The sequence below is a fragment of the Sciurus vulgaris genome (assembly GCF_902686455.1).
Source record: "Sciurus vulgaris genome assembly, chromosome: 6".
Lineage (NCBI taxonomy): Eukaryota > Metazoa > Chordata > Mammalia > Rodentia > Sciuridae > Sciurus > Sciurus vulgaris.
In genome coordinates, this window is record NC_136466.1 from 171,691,167 (window position 1) to 171,701,229 (window position 10,063).

A 10,063-nucleotide genomic window follows, 5' to 3' on the forward strand; every position below is an offset into this window, starting at 1 on the left:
CTGACCAGCCCTTATCTCCAAGTCACAGGTGGTTGACTCCTGGGACCCGGGGCTTCAGGCTGGGCTGGCCTCAGGCTGAGTCCCAGCACAGCCAGTTCTCAGCCCTGCAGGCTCCCTGCTACGAAGACACAGCCTGGGAGCAGAGGCAGGTGGTTCCAGGAAGCAAGCTCCTTCCCTGAGCCTCTCCTTTCCTGGTGGACCAGCCTCACCAAGGCCCCAGAAGACGACCAGCCTGCGTCCAGGAGTCAGGCACACACGGCAGCCGGAGAGCCTGGCCCAGAAGACAGGCGAGGTGCTGCCACGATGGGGCAGAGACATGCCATGTGTGTGGCAGGTGACCTGAGGGCGACTGGCCAGGGCCAGGTACTAGTGCAGGTAGAGGCCCAGCCTGAGCATCCTGGTGCCCCGAGGACAGCAGCTGCTGGCTTCGGAGTGGCCCAGAGTGGCTCCAACAACATGGAAGGAAGCAGAAGCAGGAGTGTGGCTCAGCAGCTAGAGCAGCACCGGGTGTGCCAGTGCTGGCCCCACGCCAGCTCTGCGAAAGGGAAATGCTGACCGAGAAGGAAGACCCAGCGCAGGCACAGGCCAGGCACAGTGGGTGCGTGGTCACGGAGGCCACTGGCTGCTGTCCCCGTGGGCAGAACTCCTCTCCCGAGGCACTGAGCAATGCTGGGATGAGAAGGGAAACCCAGTCAGAGGCCTCCTGTGACAGCCTGGGGAAGCCGCCACCACCTGGCCCTGGCTGAAGGCGAATGGGTCCAGAAAGTCAGGGTCCAGGGCAGGCCTGGCCTCCAGAGCCAGAGCAGGTGAGATGACAGCCAACCATGTTGGCCCCACAGACCCCTTTGATGGCAGCTGGTGACTCAGAGAGGCACAGGCAGGTCCGAACCTTTTTGATCTGTGTAATAAAAGGAGCCAGGAAAAGGTCTGTGATCCCAGTGGCGTGGGAGGCTGAGGCAGGAGGATCACAGGTTCAAAGCCAGCCTCAGCAGCTTAGCAAAGTCCTAAACAATTTAGTGAGACCCTGTCTCTAAATAAAAAATTAAAAAGGCTGAAGATGTGGCTCAGTGATTAAGCACTCCAGGGTTCAATTCCTGGCACTTAAAAAAAAAAAAAAAGAAAAGAAAAGAAAAAAAAAAAAAACAAACAAACAAAAAAACCCAAGGAAGAAGCAGTAGGAGATCAGCATGTGCATGCAGCACATCTGATCAACAGGGCTCCACCCGACTCCCAGCCTCTTGGCCCGCACCAGACCAGGCCTTCTCTGGCTCTCTGGGAACATCTGGCCCAGAGCTATCTGCATGCAGGATGGTGACCACTCAGGCTCGGGCCCCTGCCCTAGCACAGGAGTTCCAGGGGACAGACTCTGCTGCCCCAGGGGCAGGCCATGCCAAGCTCCACGGCCTTTCCTGAAGATGTCATGATAAAGGCACGAGTCCACGTTCTTTTCCCTACGGGCAGTTTGCGGCAGAGCTCAGGCCCCGCCGTGTCTCTCGGCACCGCTTCTGTGGAGCCGTCCACTCCAGCCACCCGGATACTCCCTGCCAGAACAACCCATGCGGAAGGAACCACACCTGGGGACCCAGACAGCAGAAGCCTGCCGGCAGCAGGGGCTTGGGTCCAGCACTTGGTGGCAGGGACAGTAACACCCCCAACCCCAGACACTTGAACCAGGTAACTCGAGGAGCAGGAGACAGGCAAACCCAGGGTAGGTGGACATCAGGGGACTGAGCCAGTCAGCTTCAAGCCTCTTGGCCCGGGAAGTGCTGCTGCAGCAGCCCAGCCTCCCTGCCTCCAGCCTCCCAGCTCCCAGCAGGAGGGACTCCGCCTACAGCCAACCCCCAAGGGCTGGGTCCCTGCTGCACTCTCTGTCCTGAGACAAGGACACACTGACTGCCAGGGCCTCACATGGCTCACACTGTCCTGTGGCAGGCATGGAGCCCACCCTGGAACAGGCCTCACCCAGGGGTCCCCACCTACTGCTTGGCCCCGGCAGACATTCCCATGGGGCACACCCAGCTGTCAACAGAGTTTCTCATCAGGTTGAGAATTAGAAGTCATCTTCTGTTCGGGTCAGTGCTCCTTGGCTGCATGTGGCCATGATGGCCATGCGTGGCACAGGGTGGCTCCACTGGCACCCACGGGGCAGAGGTCAGGGAAGGGGCACCCCACAGCCTGCAGGACGGGCTCACGACTCCGAGCCACAGTCCCGCCTGTCAGGTGCAAGCAGCCCAGCTGGCTCAGTGCGGGGCTCATGGGCAGTGTGCAGAGTGGTCAGCCGCTTGGTGGGCACTGCTCATGTCACGGGAATCTGTGCGGCTGCCAGGGATTCGCCCCTGGAGCAGTCCCGGAGGCTCCAGGGCAGCCTGCCTTCAGGTGCGCTGCTCTGTGCTCCCGGAGCATCCCACCTCCAAGAGAGGGAGAAGCCAGCCCTCGCTGGCCAGGCAGCGTACCTTCATTACTGGGAGGTCAGTGCAGACAATGGCCACCAGAGTTAAGATTCCATCTCACACCCTTGGTCGGAGGCTCTGCTCTCCCCTGTCATCCCAGGCTCCGTGACAAGTGTCACTGGGGCCATCAGCAGGGGAGTGGTGCAGCTAAAGTGGGTGCAGGCCAGTCCCATGCCCCCCCTGGTGTCACACCATGACTCCATGGTGACATTCTCAAGAAGCCACAAGCCTCTGGCCCAGCCACCCACAAACAAGCTGCAGACCAACTGCAGAACGGGTCTGACAGGTCCCGGCAAAGATGGATGCTGCGTGGAGCCTCTGTCAGGCCTCTGGAAGAGCCACAGCACAGACCCCAGGCCCCAGGAGCAGATGAGAGAGCCCCCTCCACCCTGGGAAGTGACTTCTGACTCCCTGTGGTCCCTGATCAAAACTGACCACCTGACCAAAGGAAACAGTGAGCCCACTGCACTGGAAGCTTGCCATCAGGAAGTAGCCCCTGGGAGATGAGGCCAGGCTGAAAGGGGAGAACAGGATGGCCAAGGAGGGGCAGGCCAGCAGGGAGGGGCAGGCTGACAGGTGGGGCAGGTGTGAGCAGGCTACCCTCCTCACCTCAGCTGCAGGGAGCCCCATGCCCCTGAGGCCTCCACTGAGCCACTGTTGGCCGAGTGTCCTGCAGCCTGGGATCCCAGACTCACGGAACATGCTGGATGGGAGACTCCTGCAGGGGAGGCTCACTACAGGGGTGGGGTTCACTGCAGGACCACACAGACCTGCCTGGCCCAGACCCTGCCAGGCTCCACAGTGGGGTCTGTGCCGCCATGGACCAGACAAGTGCTGGCCCCTGGGCCAGCAGGGGCTCAGCGGTCAGGGTCACTCAGGGCCGCATACCCCAAGCAAGTCACAGAGGTCATGGACTCGACCACCAACAGGCACTTGGGTGAACATCTAGCAAACCTGCCAGTCAGTCCTGACATCTGTCACTTGAGGGCCTCGTTCCTGCTCTGGCAGCTGGGGGCTGTGGCCACCTGGTGCAGCACTGCCCACAGGCTGCCCCAAGACTTTCTTGTCCCTGTAGCAGCAGCCACAGCACTGAGGGCAGGCACCAGGCCAGCTGGGTCCAGGAGCCAGGGGATCCACAGCTGTAGGCAATCTCCCAGACCCCCATGGAATGCTGGGTCTGTGCTGGTGTCCTGCCTGGGCTCCTTTCCAGGGCCCATGACCACCTCCCTGGCCATCAGCTCCTGCACACACAGAGCACCATGGAGGGAACCATCAGGCCCAGTGTCCCTTTGTTCTCTTCGTTCTCATGTCTGGAGCCACTCACAGGGTGACAAGGTGCAAGTGGGTGGTGAAGGTGGACCCTGGCGGGAATGAGGAGAAGCCACGTCTCTGCAGAAGGTGGAGGGAGACAGGTGGTCGCTGGAGGCCACCCCAGGCTGGAGGTCTGTGTCAAGCTCCTGCTAGTGGCAGGCCTCTGGGTGCCCAGGGAGCAATTTGTCTCTTCTTGTTCCTCTGTGTAAACAACTGGGCTCACGGTGAGCGGCTTTCACGACCCATTTTTATATGAGAAGAAAACTACCTCTCTCTTCTCCATCCCCTGCCTTGTCCCTGGTCCATCCACCTCACCCCTCAGCAAAGTCCTCTGGTTCTCAAACCCCCCCGGACCCGCCTGGCCTATCCAGCCGCTCTTGGCCTCAGAACTGCCCCTCCCAGGAGCGGGGGCTGCTCTGATGGCTTGCTTTCCGATTTTTCTCAGGCCAGGTGATATTTCTAATTCAAACTTTATTATGTAATTATAGTACAAAACATATTATTTTTCTCTTTATTTTTCCCCTCTCAGTTAACGGTAAATTTTATTGCATAAATAAATTACACGTGCCGTAATTCATGCCTCGCAGCCTACACACCAATTAAGCCTGGAATTGACACAGTCCAAGCACAATTACGTGTAATCTGCAAATGAAATAACCATTTATTTGCTCTGCAATAATAGGCAATGCCATTTAGCTACGTGTGGTTGTAAGCACCGGTGAGCCAGGCCTCGCTCGGAGCTTCGCGACTCATTCATCGAGCAGCGCGAGCTGCACCCTCCCGGGCCCACAACACCACTCTCAGAGGCCAGGGAAGCTGGCTGCTTCCCTCCCCCACGCCAGCAACTGAAGTCAGGGAGCCCTGGGAAGTGGCCACTTGAGTCGCTGGCCTACATTGCCTGGCCCCATGCCCAGCCTGCTTCGGAGAGCACAGCCTTGACCAACTTCACTTGCAAAAAGACCACCTCCTCAACTCAGGCAGCCAGTCAGGGATGGTCACCGGCATCTGGGGCAGGGGAGTAGCCGGCGTGCTAAAAGATGCTCTGTCTCCACTTCCCCCTTCTAAGGAATCCTCTGGGGCACAGAGGGTTCAAGTGCACTGGCACCCTTGGCACAGCTCCTGTCACCTTGGTATCCCCCAGCCAGGTTCCCCTTCAAGGGCAGTGCGCTCCCAAGGACACTGTCAGGGGTCAATGCCTGGGGTCAACAAGGCAGAGGAAAATCACGGAACATGGAGGAATGGAGTCAGGGATAGCGACCCTCCTGCACACAGGATGAATAGGAGTCACCGACACCCTACCAACTAATGAGGGAATGGGGACACCACACCAGCAGGAAGTCCTGGAGCATTGAGGTAATGCAGTTCAGGAATGGCGGGAAGATCTGCACTCGCCGGTCTGTTCACAAGGCATGACCAACTGCATTCCATCAGGCAGAGCGAAGGCCGCGTCTGTGGACAAGAATCATATGCGCTGCCATCTTCTTTCCTCAGGTTAACGCCTATCTGGTGGAGTCAATAATAGCTGCGACTAAGACCAAGGCACACACCCGCAGGGGCTGATCGCCCAGAGATTCCAGCATTCCTCGGAAGGATTCTGCAGACTGCCCATCCCAAAGTCTGGGGCGTTTCTTTCCGTGAGGAAACAAAGATAACTGAGAATTCCTGGGAGGAAATTAGAATAAAGCCACTAACTAATACCTGCTGGTCCAACTGGCTGAAATTCCAGGGAGGGTCAGGTTGCCTCTCTGGAAGCCAGTGGAGTCTAGTGGGGCCAAGTCCCCATGGCCAGAGCTCCACCTTCCAGAAGCTATGCCTGATGGCCTCCCCCAGAGGTTTATGGTCATTCGTGTCCCCGTGCACACAAACCACACCCACCAAGGTTGCCTTGGGGAGACCCATGGTGGGGGTGGCCTGTGCAGCGCCTGCCTCCACAGCCCCTGCCTCCGCAGCCCCTCCTGCAGAAGTCCTCAGTGTGGCTCTGCCACCAGGCCAGCAGGACACTCCGTGGGCCCTTTCGGGCCCCTTGGGGAGGCTTTCCACACTCTGGGCACCTCAGAACACCAGCCTCCCAGCCTCCACCTCCTTCCCTTCTGCACTGAGGCTGGCCATGGGGGCTCACCCTTCAGGAGGAACAGGTCCTACAGTCGGCCCCGCAGCTCCCACTGGCCAGCTCTGAAACCCAGTCACAGCTAATAAGAGTTCAACTCAGAACTTTTGACTGAGATTAAATTGTACACCAGTGGCTTCTTTGCGCCAATCCATTTAATTTTTTGTTGCTGTTTTAGTTGTAGATGGGCACAACCTTTATTTTATTTATTTATATGGTGCTGAGGATTGAACCCAGTGCCTTGCACCTGCAAGGCTAAGCTATAGCCCCAGCCCTTGGGCCAACCCGTTTAAATACACGGTAAGCTACCGGCATCGAGCACCCATAAAAACATAAGCGAACACCAGGTCCTATGAATATGTGGTCTCCCCTCTGCAGGCAGCGTAACTGGAGAAAGACGTGCTTTACCAGAGTCTCCGGTGCTCTTTCTGTGCTGTTCCGCAGAGTGCCTCCACGTGGCCACCCGCCAATGGCCATCAGCACCCAACAGACAACTCTCAGGGGGGTGGGTGCGGTGGCGCGCACCCCCCAGCTAACTCTCGGAACCCCGCACCGGCTTGGGGGGGGGGGTCACTCAGTCCTTTTTCATCTTATGAAGAAACGCGGCTGCTGCGTAGACATGTGAAAACCTGAGCAAGGCCCAAGCGACCAGCCCCTTCCTCCCCCAGTGTCCTTGAAACAGTAAACGCCCTGAGCCCTGGCCAGCGCCCACCACGCAGCACAGACAAGCTGCAATACACAGACACTCACGGGCTACGATCCACCCGAGTGCTGGGCTTGGTGGTATATGTCACACACAGCCCAGGGAGCTGTGAGCCGGCCAGGAGGCACCTGGGCCAGGTGCAGAGGTGGGAGAGGCAGCAGGTCCCGACAGGCCTGGGGATTAGCACTCCTGTGCGCACACTGGAGGCCGGAGGGCTACCAGAGTTTCCATGTCAAGTGGGCTCTGAGGACATGGGATTGAGGCCGTGTGGGCCAGGGTCTCTCGGCTTCCCGAAAGGATGAGGTGGCGCCTGTCACCACCTGGCTTGGAGCCTTTGGAATGCACCAGATGGCCACTGTGGCTGCCCTCCCCCCACCCAGTGCATGCCTGCAAGGTCAGGCGCCCGCTCCGGCCGGCTGACGGGTGTCATCTGGCAGTCGCTGGCTCACATCCTGTAGCAGGGGCCGCAGCAGCAAGAGCCCTCCAAATACCACAGTGGCAGAGACGCGACGTGACAGGGAGAGGTGAGGAAAGGTTACCAGCTGACACGTCCTGGCCTCCCAGCTGTCACTGCCAGCATGCCAGAGACCAGGGAAGCTGAGGGACAAGTGCAGGTGCAGAGGGCCAGCACGTCCCCGGCAGCATGGAGCTCCAAGGAGCGGCATGCCCACCTCCACCCAGCCCAGAAAGCTGCATGGGAATCCCGTGCCAGAACCAGGCCCACGGAGGGTACGGGTTCTATGTGCACATGTGTGATGTTGCATGTGTGCACATGTGTGCTCAGAGCACGCACACGCATCGTGTGCCTGCATGTGCTGTGTACGTGTGCATTGCACACACGTGCCGCACACGAGTACATGCTACCGGAGGCAGCTCTCCAAGGAGCCACGGGGCCAGTCCCTCTGGGTTGAGAGCATCTTGTGACATAGATGGTATTTACCCTTCTCCTTCTACAAACTTGACATGATGCCCCAGGTCACCGTGGTACAGCCCAGGGTCCTCTGTGGAATGGGACAGCGCAAGCCAGAAGAACAATGGGAGTGCTTCCTGCGTAATGTGAGGCCCAAGGCCAGGTCTCTGGGCCCAGTGGGCTCCCAGTGACCTCGACAACCAGCTCCAGCCTCTCCTTGCTGCTCCTGCAAGGATATCCAGCACCAGGTTCAGGGAGGGACCTGCCCTGAGCTCGAGGTAGGGCTGGTCCTTGCACAGAGGCTCTGTACCTGAGCCACACGGCCACTGCTTCCTCCCTGTGGCAGCCTCAGCCACTTCACACCAGGACAGAGTGACCACAAAGGAAAGAAAAGAAGGAGCCTAAGAAGGAAGGGGCCAGGAAGGAAGACAGGTGCAGCAAGGGCTGGAGGGCTGGGCTCCAGGAGCACCCCTTCCCAGAATCCCTCAGCACTGCCACTGAGCCTGGAGGCTGGAGGGAGGAGGAGGCAGCCAGGCTGCCATAGGAGGCTGGCATGTGAGACAGGGTGTTTAAGGAGCTGGGAGCCGAGGGCCCAAGGAGGGCTCAGGAGGCTGCAGCACCTGGGGACTTCAGGATGGTGGGGCGTGCTGCAGTGACTGACAGCCCACCCTAAGAACCCAACCTTCCTCCTAGAAGCAAGCAGAGCAAGAGGCTTACTCAGAAATGAGGAAACAAAAGAAGCCGAACAGTGAACAGAAGCAGTAGGTGGCTGGCAGGAGCCCCCACCCCTCCAGTCGCCTCCATGGGGAAGGCAGCCCAGGGCCAGGGGGCAGAGGTGGCTTGCCTATGTCCCACTGCTTCCACACTCCCGGCCCTCCCCGGCCGCTGGGTCCACGGCCGTGAGTGCAGCCTCTACGGGGACCCAGGGCCTCACACCTGCTGAATGATGACAAAGTCCATCCACAGTCACACTGCACACTCAACGAGCATACACATGCATAGACACACTCACATGTGCGACACGCACACCACACTACATGTGCTTGTGCATTTGTGATTACATGTGGCCACACACACAGGTGACACTCACGTGCGCACATTCACCCCCTGGCTCATCTTAAGGAGAGGTCATGGAGGACGTGCTGTGTACAGGTGCCCTGCAGAGTGGGGCTGGCCCCTCCTCCCCAATGCCCATTGTAGAGCACGCCTGCGCTTGTGGGTGAGCTCCTGAGCACTCCATCTGCTCTCCAGGCCGGCTCTTCCTGCTCCCCAGCACCATCTTCAGAGGCTGGCTCAAGCTGCCCCTCGCCATGGGTAGCTGCCTTCCTGTACCACCACTACAAGTGTGGACCCAGTGCACTGCACTGCAGAGGAGGCTCGCTGGAGTCCAGAGCACTAGGCCTTAGTGTGAGAGTGAGCTTGGTGTGCATGTGTAGACAGCATGTGTGTGCGCACGTACAACGTGCGCCATGGAAACCAAACCTAAGAGCCTCAGTGAAAGTCCCAGCTTTGCAGCTCTGGGAAGAGGCACAGCCTTTGGGACCCCTCTGAAGGGAGGAGGGGTCCCGTCCTAGGCAGGCGTCCCCTGGAGCCAGCTGTGCGGAGCACAGCAGCCACTTGGCCGGAGCCCTGCAGCCTGCACTTTGGTGGAGTCTGAAGCAGCCCTTTGGCCCCTTAGCAAGCCTCTCCTCTGCTGAGCACTGCAGGTTTCAGCCTTTGTCTTCCAGGAGGCCCTTGCCCAGGACAGGGAGTGCTGAGGACCAGGCCCTGTGTCAAGGCCAAATGTGCTGCACTCAAGGCCAGTCAGAGTCAAGGCAGAAAGGAGAGAGTGAGGGTCCAGATTGAGGCCCGCAGCCCCTCACTCTGGATGCCTTGGATGGTGTCTCGTGGTGACTCGTCCACCCGGCTTCTTGTGCAGGATTGACTGACACTGTAAAGAGAACTGCGCTGGGAGAGGGCGAAGCCGCCCTGGGCTTGGGATCCAACAGGACTGCAGCGCATTATAAACGGAGCCCCTGCTGGGGGGCCTCTGAAGTGGGCTGCACGGTGGCCACCATGTGGCCAGGGAAATGCAGGTCATTGATTGAAGAGGGGTTGCCCACCCCTCTTCTAGGCTGTGCCTTGGTGAGCACACAGGACATGTGAGACCATTGCCTAGGGCCTCTGCCCCATGACCCTCCTTGGTCAGCCCCTCCCTGCAACTCCTACAGACCCCACCAAGTCCTCTTGAGCTTTGCCTTGAGCTCCTTCCACTCGCCCCATCATCCAGGGATGTGCGGGGGGCAAGAGTCCATCCCAGGTGGCCCTCTTGTTGAAGCTCTTTGCTTACTGACCGAGGAAGTTCCCTGCCCCGCAGCAGGCCAGCACAGGGAGTTAGCCTGTGGCTCTGTGCCTGCTGCTTCCTCTGAGGAACAGCAGCAAATACCCAAGGACCTGGACCTTTTACCACCACACGACACAGGCAGCCTCTCAGTCAGCTCAAGCAAGAAATGCTCAGGTGCAGTCAGACCTGGAGGAGGAGGGGGCCGAGGAGGGGCCCCGGGAGCCACCGTGGGGCTGCCAGTTCTCGGGTTACAGGTGAG